Source organism: Neovison vison, chromosome 4 (assembly GCF_020171115.1).
Source record: "Neovison vison isolate M4711 chromosome 4, ASM_NN_V1, whole genome shotgun sequence".
Taxonomy (NCBI): Eukaryota; Metazoa; Chordata; class Mammalia; order Carnivora; family Mustelidae; genus Neogale; species Neogale vison.
The window spans coordinates 210045033-210057782 of NC_058094.1; the positions used below are offsets into that span (position 1 = coordinate 210045033).

At 44.6% G+C, this 12750-nt stretch overlaps 1 pseudogene; it reads left to right on the forward strand.

The window, feature by feature from the left end:
* Nucleotides 1–4886: 4886 nt before the first annotated feature.
* LOC122905446 lies at nucleotides 4887–10792 on the forward strand (annotated as a pseudogene).
* Nucleotides 10793–12750: the final 1958 nt, after the last annotated feature.

The following is a 12750-nucleotide window of genomic DNA, read 5'->3' on the forward strand; positions in this document are numbered from 1 at the left end:
GGGGCAAGCGAAGAGACACACTTCAAGTCAAGGCCCTCGGCAGTGTTTCCTTGGAAAACAAAAATAGTCGGCTCACTTCCATCCAGCTGCGGCCGACTCACCCCACGTGGATGTCTGGGGGGGTTCAGCTAAGCTCAGTGGCAAGGGCCCTCGGGATAACAATCCAAACTGAAAACTGGACTGCCCACCACCGTGACCTTGGACTTCTTCAAGAAAAAGGCCCTAAACCTGGTTGCTTACTCTTCACTGACAACACCCTAGTGGGAGGAAATCAATAGCATTCCAGAAGAAGTATTTTTTTCTGATGCAATTTTTTAGTGAACTTTAAAGAAGATTAAGCCTTGCTCTGGGGAACTCATTACCATTCACCCAGATGACTGTCAGTTATCAACTAGACTAATTAGAGTCTAAAGATTTTTAACCAGAAATTCTTTTCAGTGATGATTCACTCATTCTTTCTTCCGGTGACAGAGCCCCGCGAAGAGTGCGTCTTCGGAGTACAGCTACCGGGACGCGCTTCCCTTGCACTGCAAAATGGTAATGAAATGCTGGCATGTGTTCATAACTCAACTGTCTCAGAGGTTTTCTTTAACCAGCCCTGACCTCAGGCAGGTCCTCATGCTCTGCCGTTTTCAGCATGCGCCTCGTCTCCAACCTCTACAGGCCTTTGAATACAGGAGCACCCACGGAGCCTAACACTCCTGCTGGCTCTCTGTCTCCGCCCAGCTTATCACAACCCCCATCTTCTCTCCATTTACTGGTATGCTTCGTTCCAGGGCTGGGTCTTAGGGCGGTTTCTCCAGAAGGATGTCTGGAGCATCTGGCCCGCAGGCCCTCCCCAGTGCTTCTGTATCAGAGCTGCCCCCCACACAGCCCTCCATTTCCCTCGCTGTCCTGGAGGCTCACTGAAGTCAGCACTGGGACTTCTCATTTCCATACCCCCACCTCATCACCGAGCCTGGCTCAGAATGAGCATATCATAAATGTCTGTCAGATGAACGAACGTTAACCGCCTCGGGCCGGAGTCAACCTTCCAGGCATAGGGGTCCCATTCGCCCAGGCAACCCGCTCATAGATGCTCTGCTTTGGATCGAGTCAAAATCAGACAGATACGTCGACATAAAGAGGGATGCTTTTGCATCTTAGTGTTAAGGAGAAAGATAAAGGTGCAAAAAAAAAAAAAAAAAAAAGAAAAAAAAAAAGGGGGTACAGCAAGAGGGACTCCTGGTGCAGCTTAGAAAGCAGGCCTGGGATGCACTATGGTTCTGAAAACAGTCTCTGTCTTCAGATGACGCCTCTGCACCGAGGCAGCCCACGCGGCACACTCCGGCAGGCCTGGCAGCGGGCGCCACGCACAGACACACTCGAATCCACCGAAACACAGGAGGGTCAATGAGGGCTGATTCAAATGGAAAATCTCCTGAATGCTCACAACTAGAGGAAAAACGCAGGGCATTTTAGAGGAGAAGGAAAATTTATTAGGAGGGAACTGAAGACGGATAACTATTTTAAGGCAGCCTTACAGATCTGAATTTCTGGGCACAAGAACATGAATAGTTAGTTTTCCCTGGAAACATGTTAGGTAGGTGTTGGGGATGTAAAGGCCTGAGGAAGAATCAGGATCATTCAAGAGGAACTCTTTTTCTCTGTCTGTTGGCTTTTGAATCCGGGCGGGAGGACCTTCCCGAGGCCTGAGGGGAAAGGGAGCCTCTGCTCGCCGCCCATTCCCCCTGATCCTTCTAACATCTGGGGCCCTGTCCCTGAGAACAAACACACTGAGGCCCCGGCAGCTGAGGGACAGGGCAGGGGGCTGTCCTTGCCCAGGGGCTGCTGTCTGTGCCCAGATATGAGTCTTCCTCTCCGGCAGGAAAACCTGCACTTGGCACTAAGTTTTCCAAGTGGGCTTATAGAGTCAGAGGATGGATGCGAGGCTCCTGTCTCCTGCTGGGGACTTTCACCCGTTCCTAGCGGGTCAGGGTGACTGAACAGACAGGGGGTGTCCCTACAGAAGCCACTGCATCCCCCCACACGAGCTCAGGAAAGTGCAAGCCCAGCACAGGTGGTCCACACACTTCCGCCTTACTCCCAGCAGACCAATGACGCAGGAGAGGTCCTGACTCTTCGTGCCACATCTCCCCAAAATGGCTCAATACTCATGGTCTTTTTGAAGATCACTTCCAGCCCTATACTGGGCATTGAGCTTACTAGTATTCAGGGCATTGACCTGAATAGTAACAGCGGGCAGCAGACTGGACAGATCTGAGTAGTGGAAATATGCCTGAGTCCGAGCACAAAGGACAGGAGGGCCCCCGGCTAACCAGAGAGGACGCGGTGAGCCCAGTTAGTGCGGGGAAAGGCAGGGAAAGAGCACCCGTGTCCCGCGCTCCGCAGAGTTCTCTTTGCTCTCTATGGACGAAGAGAGTCGGTATATACCCAAAGATTTTATATGTAGCAGATCTTTAACTGACCTGAGAACACACTGATTCTTTGTATTTCACTTTGTAACGCTCAGCCTTTCTCACTCTTGCACATCCGTCCTCAGAAAAAAAGAATGAGTAATATTAAAACACAGGAACGATACGCAGAACAGTCCTCACACCACTGAGAGGCGAAACGTGTGCAGTATTATTCTCCCTCCTACACACATATAAAAACCTTAAAAGAGGCTTAGAATAGAACACGTGGGAATCCCCCACATGAATTTAAGACTCTTTTGACAGACTGAAAGCAGCCTTGAGGGGCCAGGGAAAGGATTTCCCGTGTGGCTGATTCAAAGTGGTATTCTGTTTCTGAGCTGTCATGCCAAGTGGTCCTCAAGTGAGCAAGAACTCTTAAAATGGATTTTTGAACTTCTCTCCCTAGTGCTGAGCTCCAAGACTGACTGAAAGACCTAATATACTCCAAACGATTTCTTAGAGAAGTTCACAGTAAGAAGGAACCATGAAGTTTTAATGTTCTGAAAACACGCTCTAGCCAGTCCCGCTCAATGAAACATTCACACCTCTCTATGAAATTAAGTGTCTACAGATGTGGGTTTGCAGATATGATCATTTTGGGGCATCACAAATTTCTCACAAGATTTTTTGAAACAGAAGTTCCTAAGAGCACATAAAATGTGGATTCAGTGAATACAAACCTGATTTATATACCATTTCAAGAACATTTCCTGTTCAATGCTAAAATAATGATATGTTATCCTTTTTAAATTTTTTTTTTAAAATTCTGATTCAGAAACTGACTTGAAGTGGAAATGTAAATAAAGTCATTTGAGTGCAAAAGGAGTAATCAGACCAAAAAAAAAAAAAAAAATCAAAGTCACTGAAAAATTCACCCCACAAACAACAGGACAACAGGTGCGGCGACTTTCCAGACAGAGGCGAGGGGTAGGCTTGCCTATTATGGTATCAAGAGAGGTGTCCAGGAGCATTAAAACTCATAAATCTTTAACATAATTTTATACAGAGAAAAGATTTCCATCACATTAAGTAGAATAAATATACTGTAGTGTTTACTAGATAAGCTTCTATATGGATAAACATGTTCTTATACTGAACTTTTTCCCCAACAGCCAGAGCGAAATGAAGCTCTCTTGGGCTAGAAATGCGGTATAAGCTTTATATACAACCATCTGAGCAGAAGAGAGCAGCCTATGTGGTATGAGGATGCGGTGTACAAGGCATACAAATTTTTAAAAACATTTTATTAAGTAAGCTCAATGCCCAGTGTAAGGCTGGAACTCACAACGAGAGATTAAGAGTCTTGTGCTCCACCGACTGAGCCAGCCAGGACAGAGCACCTGGGGTATTAAGATTTTTTTTTTTAAGATTTATTTATTTGACAGAGAGAGAGAGATCACAAAGAAGCACAGAGGCAGGCAGAGAGAGAGGGAAAGCAGGCTCTCTGCTGAGCAGAGAGCCTGATGTGGGACTGGATCCCAGGACCCTGAGATCATGACCTGAGCCAAAGGCAGAGGCTTAACCCATTGAGCCACCCAGGTATCCCGGGTACAAATAGTTTTAAATAAAACCAATAAACCAAACGTAAGAGGAATAGAATAAAGATTCAACAGAGCTACTAACTACTTCAAACCCTTCTTAAGCAAAGGCAACTTTAATTTTTTTCTTAGGGCTTTCAACACAAAATCTACTCACGCAGAATACCAAAAAGTAACAGGCACAGTTTAAACATAACACGGTGCAGACGGGTGAGACAATTAGCAAAACTAAATTGAGTCTACACTGTGCTCAGTGATTTGCTTCTGTACAGCAGAGTCTGGAAGAGGGTGGGGAATAAATTTACAGGAAGAAACCTACCAACACTACTCTGGCCAGGGGATCAAGGTCAACGTCATGAGAGCTAAGTCATGAAGATGGCATGTTCCCTCCATACAACATGGTAGGAACAGCATGTCACTTTGTGGTTTTCCTCTCAAAAACCCATAAACCCTCATGTAATCAGGAAAAATATGAGAAAAACCTAGACCGAGGGACATCCTACAAAATATCTGACTGGTTCTCCCCCAAAAGGACAGGGTCATCAAAAACAAGGAACGTCTGAGAAACAGACACGGACCAGAAGAAATTAAGGAGACATGAGGACAAAATGTAATGTGATATCCTGGGTGGATCCTAGAACAGGAAGAAGACATTAGGGAAAAACTAGTGAAATCGGAATAAAGTGTGGGTTTGAGTTAATAGTAATGTACCAGTTCCTTGTTCCTGAATTGAGCCAAACGCAGTACGATAATGGAAGAGTCAGCAACTGGGGTAACTGGGTGAGGGACATACGGGAACGCTCTGTCCTATCTTCGTCATGCTGCCCCAAATCTAAACTCATTCTAAATCAAGAATTTACTTAAACTTTTCAAAACTGAGTCCCCGGCCCCAATGGAGGGCACCGCAGGTGTGTACGGCCGCACGGACCACATGGGCCAACATGGACCAGGACCCCGAGCACCGCCGACGCTGACCATCACTTCAGCCAATCTGGGAGCCCGTCTAAGGTGCCAGGAGATCACAGATGGTGTGCAGGCGACAAGAACAAACATCTCTGGAGTGCCTAACACACCCCATGTGAAGTGAAAAAGAGGCAGTTTTATGCAAGAAAAAAGACAAAGGCTAAATGGGCTGGCCCGGTGCCATCAGTGCTCTGTGAAAACACATGACAAACCAGCCTTCGTCCTTCACTTAGCGAGTACCACTGCCAGAATCCAAGCAGGTGCGAGAGAGTTATGCAGACTCCCCTCCTGCCCGACACGTTTTGCATCTTATTTTCTTACCATAAAAAAGGTGAATCAGAGAAGTAAGGGCACAGAATTCCTTTTAAGGATCTGTGGGAGAAAGGGAGCCATATTAAAACAAAAACAAAAACAAAACACTTCTCTAACCAAACAGCACACAAATTATTACCCGTTTTCAAGAATCTGTCTGGACGGGGAACATGGGGTGCCATGTGAGCCATGTTTTGTAAGAAGGAGGCAAACCCTTCCAAGTGCTGCTCAATATAGAAAAACATTTTGTCTTTACAGAATAAACATGTGGCATGATTCTGTTTGCTGCAATGAATTTCTTTAATTGCCTTGAATTTTAATTGAAAAAGAAATCTGGGGATTTATCCTCTCTAACCAAAAAGTTCCAGAATTTGCAAACTAGATGAATATGCAGTACTTATTAGGCCAGAAAATTTAAATATAAATGTCTTTAAATTTTTCAGAAAACTAATATACTGTCAATCAAAACCGTTAACAGTTTTAAAGGAACAGTGACCGATTATTTCAAGTTCATGTGGGGGCGCTTGGGTGGCTCAGTCAGTTAGGCGTCTGACGCTTGATTTTGGCTCCGGTCACGATCTCAGGGTCGTGGGATCGAGCCCCGTGAAGGGCATCCTCTCAACAAGGAGTCTGCTTGAGATTCTCCCTCTCCCTATCCCCTTCCCCGGGCGCATATACACATGAACACTCTCTCCAATAAATAAATAAAATCTTAACAGAAAATTTTAAAGTTCATGTGAAAGAAAAGTAAGGCAGAAATCACCCAGGAAAATCTGAAAAATAGTAATAACAATGACGATGATGGTGAAGATGAAGGCAGTCCTGTTCTAACGGCTCTAATAATTCAAACTGTGTGGTACAGGCTTAGGAATGACAGATCAGTGTGAACAATAACTAACACATCTGAAAATAAACCAAGTATTAAAAACTGGTTCAGTTATTCGAACATTTATCAAATGCACTGTTGATGGTTGCTGGATGGTGAAACATAACAGGCTAGGTCAGTCAAACCAAAAGGACGAAGTACGCAAAAACCAGTTAACCACATGGGGAGAAAATAAGTTAGAATCTTTCTCATCTCTTACACACTTGACATCTCAGATAAATAACTAATTACACAGAATATCCTAGAATTACTAGAATAAAACATAGCTGCAAATATGATTTTGTGATGGGGAAAGATGGGGTTCCAGAAAAATCACTGTGAAATATGTTCCTCTAAATGTCAATGGGGGCATCGTTAAATAAATGACTGTGTAGCCAAGGAATGGATTGTTACACAGTCATTAAACTGTTAGTGAAGATATTTATTAACATGAAAGAGTGTCAGTATCTAGTAAAAAGGTGAAGTTATAAAAATGCTGTGCACAGTAAGAAGACCAATATACAGGTATTAAGTAAGACATCGACAGGACTCATCCAGTGTTCCATAAAGATGTCAAGTCTCCTCAAACTAATCTATAAATTCAGTGCAGGAACTCCATCAAAGGAAGGTTTTCATGGAAGGAACTCTAAGATGCATATGGGAGAGTGAAAGACACCAAAGCAGGGACCATTTTAAAGAGTAAGAAGGGAGGAGGATTTGCTCTACCGGACAACAAGACCAAGAAATAAAGAAAATAAAGACGGTGTGAAATTGGAGCAGGGAAAAAAGCAGCGGACCAGTGCAACAAGAGTCCCCAGAAGATCTTCATCGATGGAAACACCACGACAGGAAGGCTGCGAGGAAAACCGGCGCCCAGAGTAAAGTAAAATGAGGTTTCTGCTCCTAACGATATACACACAACTCCAGGTTAGACGGACTGCAGGTGAGACGGTGCAAAGCAAAACTTTCAAACTTTCAGGAGAAAACGGGGAGTATTTTTATATGACCTCGCCTGAGGAAGAATTTTAAAAATAAGATACAAAGACACACTGCCACACAAAAAAAGGACTGACCGCATTGAAGGGAAATTCCTATTCAGCAAAAGAGATTATTGAACAATCAAGCCCCAAATCAGGAGAAGATGTCTGTGCACATACAGACAACAAAGAATGAGTAAGAAAAATATATAAAGCTTGCCTACAAATTAACTTTAAAAAAACAATAATGCACATAATTGGAATATACACTAGAATACACAGTAGAAACCCAAGGAGCTAACAAAAACATAAATTCTCAATCTCCCTAGAATTCAACGAAATTCTAATTAAAACCACAATGAGATACCATTTCATACCCATGAAAACTGGCAGAAATCAGGCAGACAATGACAAGTGCTTTGAGGGTATAAAGGCACAACCACTGTGGAGAGCAGTCTCATTACACTGTAGTTAACTAAATTTGAAGTTGTCCATATCTTAAGACCCAGGAATTTTCTGGTTACATAACCCACTAAGTGCATGCAGTAAGGAGATAAAATTCATAGCCACATTTTTTTCAAGAGTGAAAACTTACAACACTTCAACATCTGTCAACAGGGAAATGTGTTTAAAAACTGTGAGGTATTGGGGCACCTGGGTGGCTCAGTGGGTTAAAGGCTCTGCTCTCGGCTCGGGTCATGATCCCATGATCCCAGGGTCCTGGGATCGAGCCCCACATCGGGCTCTCTGCTCGGTGGGGAGCCTGCTTCCTCCTCTGTCTACCTGCCTCTCTGCCTACTTGTGATCTGTCAAATAAATTTAAAAACAAAACAAAAAAAAAAACCCACAAAAAACTGTGAAGTATTTCGGTGCTCCAGGGTGCCTCAGTCAGTTGAGCCTCCAAGCTCAAGTCCTGATCTCAGGGTCATGAGATCGAGCCCCGCATAGGGCTCAGTGGGGAGTCTGCCTGAGAGTCTCTCTCTCCCTCTCCCCTCCCCCCACTTATGCCTACGCACTCTCTCTCTCTCTCAAATAAATAAATCTCTAAAAAAATCTGTGAGATATTTATAAAACTGTATACTATGAGACTATTAAAATGAGCAACTACAGCTATAGACATTAATATGAATAAATCTCAAAAACCTACCACTGGGCCAAAGAGGCAAGTGGAGTACACACAACATGCACTGTAGTGATCGGAGATCTTCGTGCCGCCAGGCCTCCTGTAGCACTGCCGGGTTTCCTCCCCCAGCTACTAGGAGTGCTGTAGGCCGTGGGCTCTCAGCTGAGAAGGGTCACCTCACCCAACTGATAGCCCCTCTCAGGGGCAGCCTGCATCCAATTACTGTTCCATGTGTGGCCCCTCACCCCAACCTGGGATGATTCTGAAGAGCAATCCCTCCTCCCGTGCTCCCCTCAGGATCAGTGAGGCCTTCCTTGTGACGACACTGCTGCCCAGTCTCTCTCTCTCTCTGCCCGGTCCTGCTTCCGTCTCTTTCATGGTGTTAATCCTAAAATTTCCTTAGTAAACTTCTGCATGTTAATCTCCTTCTACAGAGTCTGCTTTCCTTGGAACTCTACTTGCTTTCAACAGATACAATTTATATCTTGTTTGAAAACATGTACCACTCAAATTTAGGAAGACGGAAATCATACCAAGTGTATTTTCTGACCACAGTGGAATGAGACCAGAAATGAAAAGCAGAAGGAAGACCAGAAAATTCACAAGCATGTGAAAATTGAAATAACATGCCCTTGAACAACCAATGGATCATAGACAAAATAAAAAGGCAAATTCAAAAATACCTTGAGAAAAAACAAAAATGAAAACACAACATATTAAAACTTATGGGATGCAGCACAATCTTCAGAGAGAAGTTCATAGTGAGGAACACCCACATTAAGAAAGAGGTAAAGAGGTAAGACCCCCCCAAAAATAAGCCAACTTTATACCTCAAGGACTAAAAAAAAGAGCAAACTAAGCCCAAAGTTAGCAGGAAGAAGGAAACAAGATTAGAGCATAAACAAACAAAAAAGAAAGTAGACAAATAGGAAAAAAAAAACAAAACTTAGAGCTCGTTTTTTGAAAAGAGCAACAAAACTGACAAGCCTTTAACTAGACTAAAAGAAAAGAAAAAGAACATTCAAATAAAATCAGAAATAAAAGAAGAGACATTCCTGATGTCACGGAAATAAGGGATCATAAGAGACTACTGTGAACTATCCACCAACAAACTGAACAACCTAGAAGAAATGGGAAAAATCATAGCAATACACAAGCTACATCAAGCCTGAATTAAGAAGAAATAGAAAATGTGAACAGATTTGTAACTCGTACGGAGGCTGAATCAGTAATTCAAAGCTTCCCAACAAAGGAAAGCACAGGACCAACAGCTTCACTGGTGAATTCTACCAAAAATTTAAAGAAGTAGTAAAGTGACTTCTTTTCAAACTGATGCCAGCCTTAAGACACACATGTGGCCCAATGGAACAGAAGAGAGAGCCCAGAAGTAACTGGTCACGTTTATGGTCAACTGATCTTCAGCAGAGGCACCAAGACGGAAAGGACACTGAAGGGAAACGATGGTGTCTTCAATAAATAACCTTGGGAAAACGGGATCTCCTCATGCAAAAGAACAAAACTGGATCCTTACACTACACACAAGAGTCAACTTGAAATGGATGAGAGACAAGCCTAAGGCCTGAAGCTAGACAACTCCTAGAAAAAAAGCAGGAAGAGGAGGCCACAAAACAGCACCTCTGTCCATCTGTCCTGCCCTTAGTTCCTGCACTCCGAATCCACCCACGGAGGCCCCGGAGCCTATCCACCCAGGAGAAGTGTGACCTTCCAGCTGGGTACCCTTGATCTTGGCCAACAGTGCACCTCCCAACAACCTTGGCGTGATGGCTCACACAGTCAGTGGGTGCGGAGTCTGACCCCTTGGGGCTGCTCCTCAGTGGGCCACCTGGCCACCACCACCCCACCCCTTGAGACAGCGTCAGGAGAGGATGATGTTCACCCAGGTGCAGCTAGACGTGCTGCTGAAAACCTGCTTGCCCAGGGGCCAGGGCACTGGCATGGATTAAGAATCAAAGAGCGAAGGGCCATCATCGAGCTGAAACAACTACAACACGGAGGTCAAAACAAAATCAGAGCTGCCAAGAAAAGGGTATCTCCAGCTCAGGAAGTGAGTTCACAGAGGGGAACCAGTGGCCCTCCCTAGCCCCTCGGTCCCAGCTGTTTCCAGCAACAGGGCTCCTAGGTCTGTCTGGACCCCAAATTGTCTCCCCACTGTCCGATCCCTTGTCCTCCTCCTCTTCCTGCACACAGAGGCCCTACCCGGGGACCCATACTCAGGCTTCAGGTTACAGTCAAGAAAATGCTGCTCAGTGTCCTACTCTGGAGACATGGACTATGGATCTTACCTGACCCCTGAGATCCCCAGCTTCCTGGGCCAGGGACGCTCGACCCCATGGGTACCAGTGTAGGCACCAGCCGTCTCAACCAGTCCGAGCTTCTCTTTCGACCCAGGGAGTGGAGCTTCAAGCTTGTGTTCTAACTCAACCACTGACTGCCTGGATTATAAGGCCCGAACTGCTTCCCAGCAGCTTAACTTCAACGCTGAGCACTCAGATTATAAAGATCAGGCAAGCTCGTCGTGGCAACTCCAGGTCTTGTGAAGGCCTGCAGAACCTCTTCTCGTGGGTGATTTTTTAATATACTGGGCTGGACATTCCAGTTTGAGAGAGGCACTGGTTCCAAGAGTTAACACGGTATGATACTCATCTTCTGATTGATGTTCCAGGAGTCACAGAAGGATGAAGGAAGGGCCTTAGAGGGGCCACCGACCAGCAGCCTGAAATGGACAAACCGGTTTACTCAAGACCCCGGCATTGTTTTAGGTCACTGGCATCGTTTTAGCCAAACTGGCTTTCCTGATGTGCAAAGTGATCAAAGCATTCCAGCCACGTGCAACCCAACACCCCAAACTGAAGTGTGAGGGAAAGGGGAGACTAGAGGTGTTCGAAGGCTTCAGCAGTGCCTCAAGCTCACTCGTGTTTCATCACCAACTGGAAGTGGACACTGAGACTTCTCAAGGCTGTGCGAATCGGGGCACTGATTGTCCTAGATGCACTATTTAAAAAATTATGTTCTCATGGAGTCCGTACGTAGTTTAAGAGATAATCAGCGCGTCTGGTAGAAATGCTACACCTGCGGTTTTTAATCTGCGTGAACTTTAAAACTGGGATGACGTCTTAGTGCTGTACGCAACCGTGAACTCCACGTCTTCAGGGTTTCTGTGACTGAATAGGCTATAATTATAAGCAAATTCGGAGCAACGGAACTTAGCTAAAAGATGATCTTTGGCTGGAGGTGAGCTGCACTGAATCTTTACAACAAAATGTCTCTGGACAAGGAGAGTGAAAGAAGAGGAAAGAGGACACTAATGCGTCTGTCGTTTCCTGCTGGTAAGCCCAGCAGTAGACCCACTGCTCAACTGCTCAGACGCTGATGAATGTACAAACTGAGATTACGGTATGTGTGCTTGCAGATGTTAACTGGAAAAGTTATACAGACAGAAACCTTTTCTTCCTCAATATGACAGATAGGTATAACTATATTAAAATTCTAGCATCCCCCCCCAAATAGGGGAAAAGCTTCATGACATTGGTCTTGCAACAAGAGCAAAAATAGACAAGGAAGACTACATCAAACTAAAAAGATTTTGCACAGCAAGGGACACACAACCCACAGAGTAAAAAGGAAACCTAGAGAATGGGAGAAAATATGTGGAAACCACATATCAGGTAGGAAGTTAGTATCTGTAATTATCTAAGGACCTCTGTAACTCCACAGCAAATACAGATTAAGATAGATGGATAAACACTACCAAAATGGGCAAACAACATGGACAGACCTTTCTCTAAAGAAGACATACAAACGGCCAACAGGTGCTCAGCATCACTCATCACCAGGGAAATGTAAGTTAAACCACAATGAGGTATCACTTCATACCTGTTAAAATGGCAATTATAGAAAGAGAGAGAGAGAGAAGGAAGGAAGGAAAAAAGAAAAAGAAAAAAAAGAAGAAAAAGAAAGAGGAAGGAAGCCAGCCCGCCAGCCCAGAGGGACAGCTGGGTGGCTCAATCAGCAGAACATGTGACACTTATTTAGGGGTTGTGAGTCCAAGATACATGTTGGGTGGACAGACTACTTTAAAAGAGTAACACAATAAAATGACATCTTTTTAAAAAAGAAAAAAAATGGGGTGCCTAGGTGGCTCAGTGGGTTAAAGCCTCTGCCTTCGGCTCAGGTCAGGATCCCAGGTTCCTCGGATCGAGCCCCGCAATCGGGCTCTCGGCTTTGCAGGAAGCCGGCTTCCTCTTCCCTCTCTCTGCTTGCCTCTCTGCCTACTTGTGATCTCTGTCTGTCAAATAAATGAAAATTTTTTTAAAAAAATAAATAAATAAAAAGAAAAAAAAATAACAAGTGTTGGCAAGGATGGGAAAAAATAGGAACCTCGGTGCCCTGTTGCTGGGAATTTAAAATGGTTCAGCTACTATGGAAAACATTAGGGAGGGACCTTAAAACATTAAAAACAGAACTAGCATATGCTCACGAAAATTCCACCCCTGGA